This window comes from Mastomys coucha, unplaced genomic scaffold (genome assembly GCF_008632895.1).
Source record: "Mastomys coucha isolate ucsf_1 unplaced genomic scaffold, UCSF_Mcou_1 pScaffold13, whole genome shotgun sequence".
Lineage (NCBI taxonomy): Eukaryota > Metazoa > Chordata > Mammalia > Rodentia > Muridae > Mastomys > Mastomys coucha.
The window spans coordinates 75,184,967-75,195,519 of NW_022196895.1; positions in this window are offsets into that span (position 1 = coordinate 75,184,967).

Consider the following 10,553-nt stretch of genomic DNA (forward strand, 5'->3'; position numbering starts at 1 on the left):
AGATGGAGTTCTGTAGAGGACAGAACCTATAGAATTAGATGGAGTTCTGTAGAGGACAGAACCTATAGTATTTGTTAGAATGGCTTATAGACTGTGGTCCAAGTAGTCCAATAAGGGCTGTCTACCAATCAGTGGTACAAGAATCCTGTAAGTGTTCAATCCACAAGGCTGACTGTCTCAGATAGTCTACAGTATATGCCAAAATTCCAAAGAAGCTGGCTCTAATGTCAGTGAAGGAATAGACTTGCCAGCCATAGTGAGAGCAAACAGACAAAGAGAGCATGCTTTCTTCTTCCATCTCTTTTACACTGGTTACCAGAAAAAGTTGTGGTCCAGATTAAAGATGGATCTTTCCACCTTAAACCATCTACATTAAAGGCATGTCTTCAAAAAAAATAGGATTAAAAGTGGGAGGACACACTTTTAATAAATTGATTGTCATTCATAGAACAATGTACTCAACTGGAGACAATGTACCAGGCCATATGGAAAGATTTTGAATCTCCTACTGTATATGGAAGCTTTCTATATGTCCTTATCCTTTATCCTCACATACTAACTCCTATGGGCCAGGCTACAGGACTTTGAATATCAAAGTATTGCAATACTGTAAGCATTTTGTCATCAGATACAAATCCATTTTACTGGTGGGTGCATTCTCGGTTTATTATTATTGGATCTTAACTTACTATTGAATATAAAACATTTAATATTGAGTGCAGAGGCTCTTTATTTTTCTATTTTAAGAAAATTTCACTTAGATTCTGAATACAAGTTGTATTTAAATTGTTTTATTCTGATACTAAAGAAAAATAAGGTAGTATGTAAATTGTTGCTGGAGGTCACAATAATAAGTGTCAAAACCAAGAGGGTTTGTTGAAATCTTCCCTGCTCTAAAGCAGAGATAACCATAAAGCTACTTGTCTATTCTGATCACTTCCTCAACTTATTTCTAAGTTCTTTAAAGATATGTATAAGAAAACATCAGAAAGTTACATAGGCCAGGTTCCTGCTATTTATATGTATAAGAGTTGGTTATAATAGTTTGTATAAGAGTTTTATTCTGAACTCAGCCACTACCATTGAAGCAAATGCATTATACTTTACATGTGTTAATAAAAATTCCTTCAATCACCAAACAAAAATTAGACCTGTAACCTTGTAGATGATAGTGATTATTAGAGATTTTACATGGAATAAAGATGGAGTCATGCCATTTATGTTATTCTTGCCCCACAAATGTTAAGTCAGATTCTGTAGATTGATCATAGGTCTCAGAATTTGAAGTGCTCATTTTCTTAAGGAAAATATGTTTGGAATTTCTCTTTTGAAATGAATCATAATCTCTATTTTCATTTCAAAACTCTTTGATATCTGTGTAAACTCATTCATTACCTAAAAAGAAAGATTATTTCCAAGTATTTGAATAGTCATAGAGAACAAGCAGAGGACAGCTGGTCCTAATCTGCACAGTGCTCCAGGGCTTCTTTTCACTCAGCTTCCTGCCTCTCATCCACATTCTGTCATCTTTGTTGATACTTTGAATATCTTCTACGATTTTAATGACATTTCTTTTCTGTTAATATTTTTTGCTATTTTCCCCTCCCCTCTCTTCTGTTTCCTTTCTTCCTTCCTCCTCATTGGTTACTTCTCTCCAGAACTGAATATGTATGTACCTGTCCCTTATTATTCATTTTTATAGAAATGCTTTTGCTTATAGATTCTGGGATGCTTATCATGTTAAATCATGACTCAGGTTAGAGGGGCATACTTATAAGCTGTTTTTCCAGTGAAAAACATTGCCTTAAGTATCAATGGTGGCCTTTTTGGAATTTCTATCATTTCCATTGGATTGGGATGTAGTCTCAATCCTGTAAAGATTATCATGTAAAATTAGATTTTGGTCATTTCCCTTTTTCAAGACTTTGAAGTATGCTTAAAGTTCTTTGCCCTGAGATGCTGGTTTATGAGGTGGGAGGGATATTAGTTCAGGGTCACTGTGAAATGATAAACTTGTAAGAGACTTTATGTAGGACGGTGTTAGATAATGAACACTCAAGAAATGTTACTGTTATGTTTTGACACTCCTATGTAATAATACATAAGAGGAAATCAAGTGCTTTCTCATGCTTATCCCCAACTGAGTTTATTTAAAGACATTCATTCCTTAATTTGCCTTGAAAATATATTACCAAGTAATGGCAGCTAATGAAATGGAGTCACACATGCTTTGCATAGTTTTGAAAATGAGCTTTGAATGCAGAAATACAACTCCCCTCTGATTTGCCCAAAGAGATGCTCCTAAGATTGCTAACACTCTAGAAGACAAGGGTGTTTGAATGCAGGTAAGATAAAACAAACTGGGAACTACAGATTGCCTGTATTATTTATAATTTTCTATATTATTGCTTTAAAATATGAAAGATCAACTTTTATTATATTTAAACTATTTTTCTTGGGCTTTTTTTTTTATCCCACACAGCTGATTCTAATTGGAACTGACACACCCAGGCTTTATAACTCCCGTTCTTCCAGTGGAAGCTTTGTTTCACTAAGGTTCAGCAATTATTTCTCATTTAGTTCAATTTCTACTCCTGTTCCTGGAAGTGTTTGTTTTGCTTTTAGGTAGTAGAAACCGTCTTCGTGTCTCTGCTAGTGTGTGGCGGCTCCTCTATGTTTTCTATTTCTTTTCTTTTATACTACTCAAGTTGAGTTCTAGTATTGAAAACCTGACTCATTTCTACTTCTCTGCCTGATGTTTATCCACATCCTATTGCACATGTAATGTGTATCACAACGTACCATACATACTCCTTAATTCCTGTAGTTTATCAGAACCACTTTTTTTTTTTGCTATTTCTATTTTTTCTCTCTTTAAAGCAGGTTCTTATGGATCAGTCCAGACTGGCCATGGAACTCACAATCACTCCATTTTAGCCTTTTAAAACTTGGATTACGTGTATGGCTGTGTACACATACTGAGCCCAAGTATGCACTCTCATCTGCACTTCCAAGACCTCAATTCTTCAAACCTTTTGGACCTAGCTTCTCAGTACTCATCAGCAGTCTGCTCCTTGATACATTCAAAATAGAACCCTGAGCACCTTAATTTGCATACATCTTTAACAGTAACCTGCCTATGACAATTTTATCTTCTTTAATACATCTGGCAAATGCCCTTTAGAATTAGAAGGAGAAAGCTTTCATCTAATTATAATAGTTTACATATGCAAATGTTATCAGATTTAATAATCATGTTTCCCTAGAAATGATGAACAAAGCCACGTGTATTTTAAATGGCTCATAAATCCTGCTGATTAAGTTACTGTCCTGAGACATTTACTATAAATAAATTATTGCCATTTGACTTCTAATCTATGCTTTAACCTACATCTTAAGCTGATATCCCTATATTTAAAATTTTATGTGGCTTATAATGAATAACCCAATTCAAGGAGATAATCAGATAACTCTTGATATCTGTTGTTTTTCTTTCAGTCTGAACCTTGTCTTATTGGCTTGAACTTATCTACTTTAAAATAACTTTTTACTACAGTATGAATTATGAATGAGAAACAGTGTACTGTGTTCTGTTATGTGTAAACTGACAAGTCCAGATGAGTAAGCTGTGTAACTCAGGTGAGAAACCCCTGCAGTGTATCAGTGAACTTGTGATACCCGGCTGATGGGCTGCATTAAGTGGTAAGCTTGGAAAGAACATGACTTTAGCACAGATGCTGACCACTGAAGAAAATCTTAAAAATATGAGAATGCCTACTGTTGAATTCTTAGGTAAGATGCTCAAAATAGATGAATCTGAATGTGCATGTGTGAGTATCAGGAATGACCTGGCACTTAGGGTTTTCAACATTATCCACTCTAAACCCAAGGAAGTGCTGAACTCGGGTGTCCTTATCTCCCTTGAAGTGACTTGGAGTTTAAGGCTCAAAGGAGTAAGCATTTGGCCATTCAGAAATGGCAACTGAACCTGAATAATTAGACACATGTTTAGACTGAAGTACTAGCCATCGCTCTTCTTCACAGAAGGGGTCAGCTTGCCCCCATGCAGGGATGTTATTTGAAGTGGATGGGGTAAATTGAGAGGCAATTGATTATAAATTGCACTAGAAACATGGAAAGGGATCAGTTGTTAGGATACTCCAGCCAGGATAATTTTGCCTCAATTTGAGGGGATTGTTTCCAATAATTAAGCTATCTAACCAAAGAACAATCTATCTACTCAAGCAAATGAGAAACTTATTGCTGAAGACATTTGAGATGAACTCCAAAGACCATTCCTCATACATGCTAGGAGACACTGCTGAATGGGTGTCCCTCATCACAGATAGAGCTTTACCTAACTTGGAGACTTGGGTTGGGGATGGTGAAATGAAGAAGAGACAAATTACTTGGACTTCAGTATTTGTGTCATACTTTCTTAACACTGAAGTCTTATGAATATGGGCAATTGGAGTTCAAGGCTAGCATTTCTTGCAGAAGTTATTTTTAGAGAGATTTCTAATTGACTTTCATATTCAGAATGATAGACAATGATTGGCTGGAGCTCTGATGATTTAAGCTTTCTTAATACTTAAGATTTATTTCCTATTACTGATGCTTTTGAAAGCATCATCATTTCTGGAATATAATTATATGTGAATATTTATTTTATTCAAATAGCACCTTGACCTATGCACGTTCATTTATTTGAAAGGCTTCTGAGTTCTCATTAGACATGTCAAAATGCCAGTGAAGAATTTGGGGTGAATTAGACTGCTCTTTAAAACTGGAGTATAATTAAGTTTAGGCAAGTGATTAGGAATTGCTGAAAGGGACTGCCACCTCTTATCTTCAAGCATGTCTCACTTCTTTCCTTTAGCACTCTTGTGAAGCACAAAAATTTTCCTACTCATCTGTGATTTCCATTAAGAAAACTATTTTTCCAGTGAAATTTTATATCCTGAAACAAATTTAATTCCATGTATGAGTGTCCAACCTTAAAAGCTGTTCCTGGGAGATCCCAATGGGTGTTTATGTACTGATGCGAACTAATATAAACTGTTCTAACATTTTATCTTGGATCCAAGCGCAGCCCATAAAATACTCAGCAACTCATGCAACAGCAGCTTCAGCTCATTCCCACGGGCTCATCCCCACCTCATTTGCTTTGTATTTGGAGAGGAATAAAGCCCTAGAAAACATTTAACTTTCATAAGAGTACTAAGATGACATATAATAGTAGCCAAATAACAATATTAGCCACGATTTGGTTCTGTTCCCCTCAAGCAATTTTCAAAGTATGCATATAGCCCTCACCTTACTTTTATAGTCATATATAGCAAATTGGGTTGCCATTGTCAACAATAGTTAAGGACATAGTGCTAATGAAAAAGATTTTTCTAATATTTCAAGTAAAAGGAGCCCTATGGGATATAATACTTCTATTAAATCTTTGAGAAGTTCTTACCATATCTTTTCATCAAAATCATTCCCACTCCTTCCTCTAACTCTCCCCAGGTTCATCCCAATTCCCTACCCCCCAGTACCAGCTATCTCATTTATATTTTAAACAACCCACCAAGTCTAGTTTAAGCTGTCCGTGCACTGTGGGTAGGGACCATCCACTGGATCTGTTTAACCTGCTGGAACCACACTGTTAAGGAAATAGCTCTGCTTCCTTCACAAGCCATCAGTTGTCAATAATACCTCAGTTAGTAGAATGTACTGATAGCCTCTTTCCCTCTATGCTAAAATGTTGAATGGCTTGATCTCGTGTATGTCTTGTACAGGGAATCTCATTTGAGTTCATGAATGTTGTTAGTTTTTCTGCCAAGTCTAGAAGATGGTGCTTTACTCTGATATTCCCCAGACTCTGGCTCTTACAATCCTTCCGCCTCTATTCTGCAATGGTTGCTGAATCTCGAGGGTGGGAAGGGTGATGTAGATAACCTACTTGTGGATGAGCGCTGCATTGACACGGTCTACACTTCGATCAGGTGTGAGTTTTCTCATTAAGCACCATCTACTGTGCAAGGGAGATTCCGGGACGAGTCCTGAGATCTACATTAATCAGTGGGTACAGACATAAATTTGGAGAGTAGCTTGATATTATGTCAACCTAAATAATAATAGACATAGGTTCACCCTGGGGCCTGTGAGCTTCCCAACCATTTGTTCTTGGACAGCTTTACAGTACCAAGTTTGTATTTCTTCTTATGACCTCTTGTGAAATGGACCTTAAGTCTAATAGGAATGTGGTTGATTACCCAGTAACATTCATGTCAGTATTACAGTTATGGAAATATCATGCCACATTGGCCAGTATTGTAGTTTACAGAGCTCACACTTGTTAAAGACTACTGGTGACATCTCCTCCAGCAACCCTGTAGCAACTTCACATACTATGAAAACTACCAACAGAGAAAATTCCTGTTGGTTCCACCTTGGTTTCTCAATGTCCTATTACAAAGATATGTAGTATCTTCAACAGGGTCTTACAGTCAAGTTCCAGTGGACAACAAAATACAATGGTAACAGCGTGTATTGTTTTGGTATTCTCAGTGACAAAACTGGCCAACATCTTGGTGGGAAGTATCCCATACTCTATGCTTCGGTTTTTATTTGTTGATATATTTGCTATGTGGCTTCTGGGAAACATACTATCCCTTCTATATGGAAGCTCCAGTTAAACTTGAATGTATGTTTGTATGTATGTAAATATGTATGCATGTGTGCATGTATGTATGTGTATGCATGCATTGTGCATGTATGTATGTGTGTATGGCTTGATCTCGTGTACGTCTTGTACACTTATGAAATTCCCCTCTCCACCAATGGACACTTTAAAGAGACATATAGTTTGCAAAAGAATGTAGCTGGGCATCTATGTCACTTGGAGCTCAGAGGTGAGGAACTGTCCCTGTCACCTCTTTACTCTTTTCTCAAGCTCAGTGACAGGGCAGCATATTGACATCTTACACAGTTTAGTGACTTTCCAGAGTCCTATGCCCAAATGCCAACTTCTTTCTCTTTTGCATGCATTATATATTTTAAGTTAAACAAAAAAATTGCCCTAACTATTGTCATGTAAATTTCTATTTTTAAATAAAATATGAATTGGCAATTTAAGCACTATATCTTTGTAATATGTGTTATTATTCTCTATTTTCATTTGGCCAAAGTAAGTGTTTACTTTTATATTCTAAAGAAACTTGTGTTAAGCATTAAATTTTATGTTGAATTTTGAAAGTCTCTCCTTAACTTTTTTGAAATTTAGCTTTTATGCTAGAAGAAAATATAGGTAATGCACTACATAATAGAAAATATGGAAAAGACTTTCTTACTAAGACTCTATTGCCAGGTTAGCTGCCTGCCTCCCCACTGGGGCGCCTTAAGTACAAGCAGGTCAAGGGAGGCAGAACACAGTCTCTAATGGGATCCCCTGCCCATATTTCCCCAGGTGGGAAACAGTGGAGTCTGGGATGATTGCTGCAATGCCCTCATGAAGAGGGCAGAACCCAATTTGGTTTGGAGTAGGTGCTAAGAGTACAGAGGGTCTGGGAGAGAGAAGGCCTTCTCTGGGAGATCTAGGCGTAGCACCTAGGCCTAGATCTCAATGGCCTCTGTTCTCAATGATCGTGGATGAAGAGACAGTCTTTGCTTGCCCAAACTGCCTTATTTTATGGCAAATATAAAGGCATAAATCTTACTCCGGGTGAACCAGGGATTGAATACCTTCTGCAGGAAGTAATGCCCAGGAAGGGAAGCTCTTTGGTTGAATACTCAGGGTCTATATAAAGACCTCATTAGCATGGAGAACTCCAGGTTTTCATGCTACCTCACTGATTGCCATGGTCCTCCCAGTAGGGTGTTGTGGTTACATGTTCCAGAGCAAACAGAGTTTGGCAGAAAGCTGGCCCTATGTCTACCTTACTCAATTCTGAAATTCACAGGGTTTGGGCTCACACAGCCTTACCAGTTCTTCTGTCTGATGGCACAGTCCACTTTCCCCATATTCCATTTGCTCAGGAATTGAGGCAAACAACCTGGTTGTCTCATTAGATGTAGAAAGATCTTTGAAAACAATCTAATGCCCCTTCTTGATAAAGGTCCTGGAGAAATTAGGGATTCAAGAGCAATATCTCAACACAATAAAGACAGTTTACAGCAAACCCACAGTAAATATCAACTTAAATTTAGAGAAATCCAAAGAAATTCCACTAAAATCAGGAATAAGATAAGGCTGTCCACTTTCTCCATATCTGTTCAATACAGCACTTAAATATTAGCTAGAGCAATTAAATAACTAAAAGAGATAAAAAGGATACAAATAGGAAGAAGTCAATTATTTTTATTTGCAGGAGGCATGATAGTATATATAGGCCACTCTAAAAGTTCCACTGGGAAACTCCTAAAGCTGATATACATTGTCAACAAGCTAGCTGGATAGAAAATTAAGTAAAAAAAAAAAAATGGTAGTCTTCCTATGTACAAATGACAAACAGACTGAGAAAGAAATCAAGAAAGCACATTTCACATTAGCCTCAAAAATTATAAAACTTCTTGGAGTAACTTTAACCAGGCAAGGGAAAGACTTGTTTGATGAAAACTTTAAGACATTAAAGAAGGAAAATGAAGAAGATATCAGAAATTGAAAGATTTCCCATGTCTATGGATCAGTAGGATTAATAGTATAAAAATGGCCATCCTACTTAAAGCAATATATACATTCAATGCAATCCTCAACAAAATTTTAACACAATACTTCATGGGTCTTGTAAGAATAATTTCCTATAAGAAATAAATTCCAGTTTTTCCTCCCTGTGCTGCTCCCATAATGATGAGACTACCTGAGGTGAATCTTCCCTGAGTTTAGCTACCTGCCCATTTACAACCATCTCCTCAGCTTTTTCAGGCAAATCTCCACTTTGTTCTTTTTGTTTGTTTGTTTTTAACTTTTGTTTTATTGGGATTTTTTTTGGAATTTTTAAAGACTTTATTTAAATTGTGTGTATGTGTGTCTATGTGGGTATAATAGGAAGGGGTGACCAAGGAGAGTGGAAGAGGGGGCCATACCCCCTGGAGCTGAACATACCGGTGGTATGAGATTCCTCACATAAAATCTGAAAGAAACTAACTTAGTAAAGAGAAGTGCACTCAGCTTCCGAGCCATCCCTCTAGTAATCGCAATGGAGTTAGACTCAGCAATAAAGAACAAAATGATTCTACTTTTAGAAAACTAGATGAACTGAACATAATTATATTAAGGGAAGCAATCCAGTATCTTAGTTAAGGGATATTCCTGTGAAGATACGTCATAACCATGTAATTATTAATTGGGAAAACATTTAATTAGATCTGGCTTGCAGTTTCAGAGACTTAGTCCATTATCTTCGTAACAGGATCTTTCAGTCCTGGACTGCTTCTTCACCAGCGTCTGCCTCAAATCTCTTGCTCCTCTCACTCTTTTCCAGAATCCTCTCTTCCTACCAGTGTCTCACCTCACATTTCCTGTCTCAGTTTATTGGCCATTGATTTTTCTATTGAGAGGTGTTGCTAATAAGAGACTCTATAATTTCTAGCTTTAAATGAAAACACACAAAAAAGAGGATGGCTAAAATAATAATAATCAAATAAGTTGGGAATACCACCATTCATGACCTCAAATGGCATAACAGAGCTTTTGTAGTACAAACAGCATGGTAGACACACACACACACACAAAAAAAAAAACCCACAAACAATGAGACACATGGATCAACAGAATCAAATTGAAAGCCCACACATAAATCCACACAATTATGGACATCTGAATTTTTTATATAAAGAGCCGTAAGTACAAAAAGACAATATTTTCATCAAACAATGTTGGAAAATTTGGATGGCTGAATGTAGGAAAATGCAAGTAGATTTACATTTATTGTCCTGCATAAATCTCAGTTCCTAATGGATCCAAGACCTTAGCATAAAGCCAAATACACTGAACCTGATGGAAATGAAAGTGGGGAATAACCTTAAACTCACTGGCACAAACTTTCTGAACAGAACACCATTAGCAGAAGCACTAAGAACAACTCCATCACCAAATGGGACCTCATGAGACAGAAAAGCTTTTCATGGTAAAGAACACCATTGTTTGGACAGAAAGGCAGCCCACAGAATGGGAATATAATTTTACCAACCTTATATCTGATAGGGGACTAATATCCAAAATATAAGAACTCAAAAAACTGCATATCAAGACAACAAAAAGTCTCAATTTTAAAAAGGGGTACAGCTCTAAACAGAATTCTGAAAAACAGAATCTCAATGTCCAGAAAACACTTAAAGAAAGAAACTTTAAATGTCCTTGGCCATCAGGGAAATTCTAATCAAAACTGCTCCATCTTACATTAGTCAGGATAGCAAAGATAAATAAACTGAATGACAGCTCCTGCTGACAAGGTGGTGGAGTAAAGGGGACTCTCACTGTTGCTGGAGAAATGCAAACTCATATGGCTACTATGGAAACCAATGTGGAAGATGGGAATTGATCTGCCTCAAGATCCATCTCT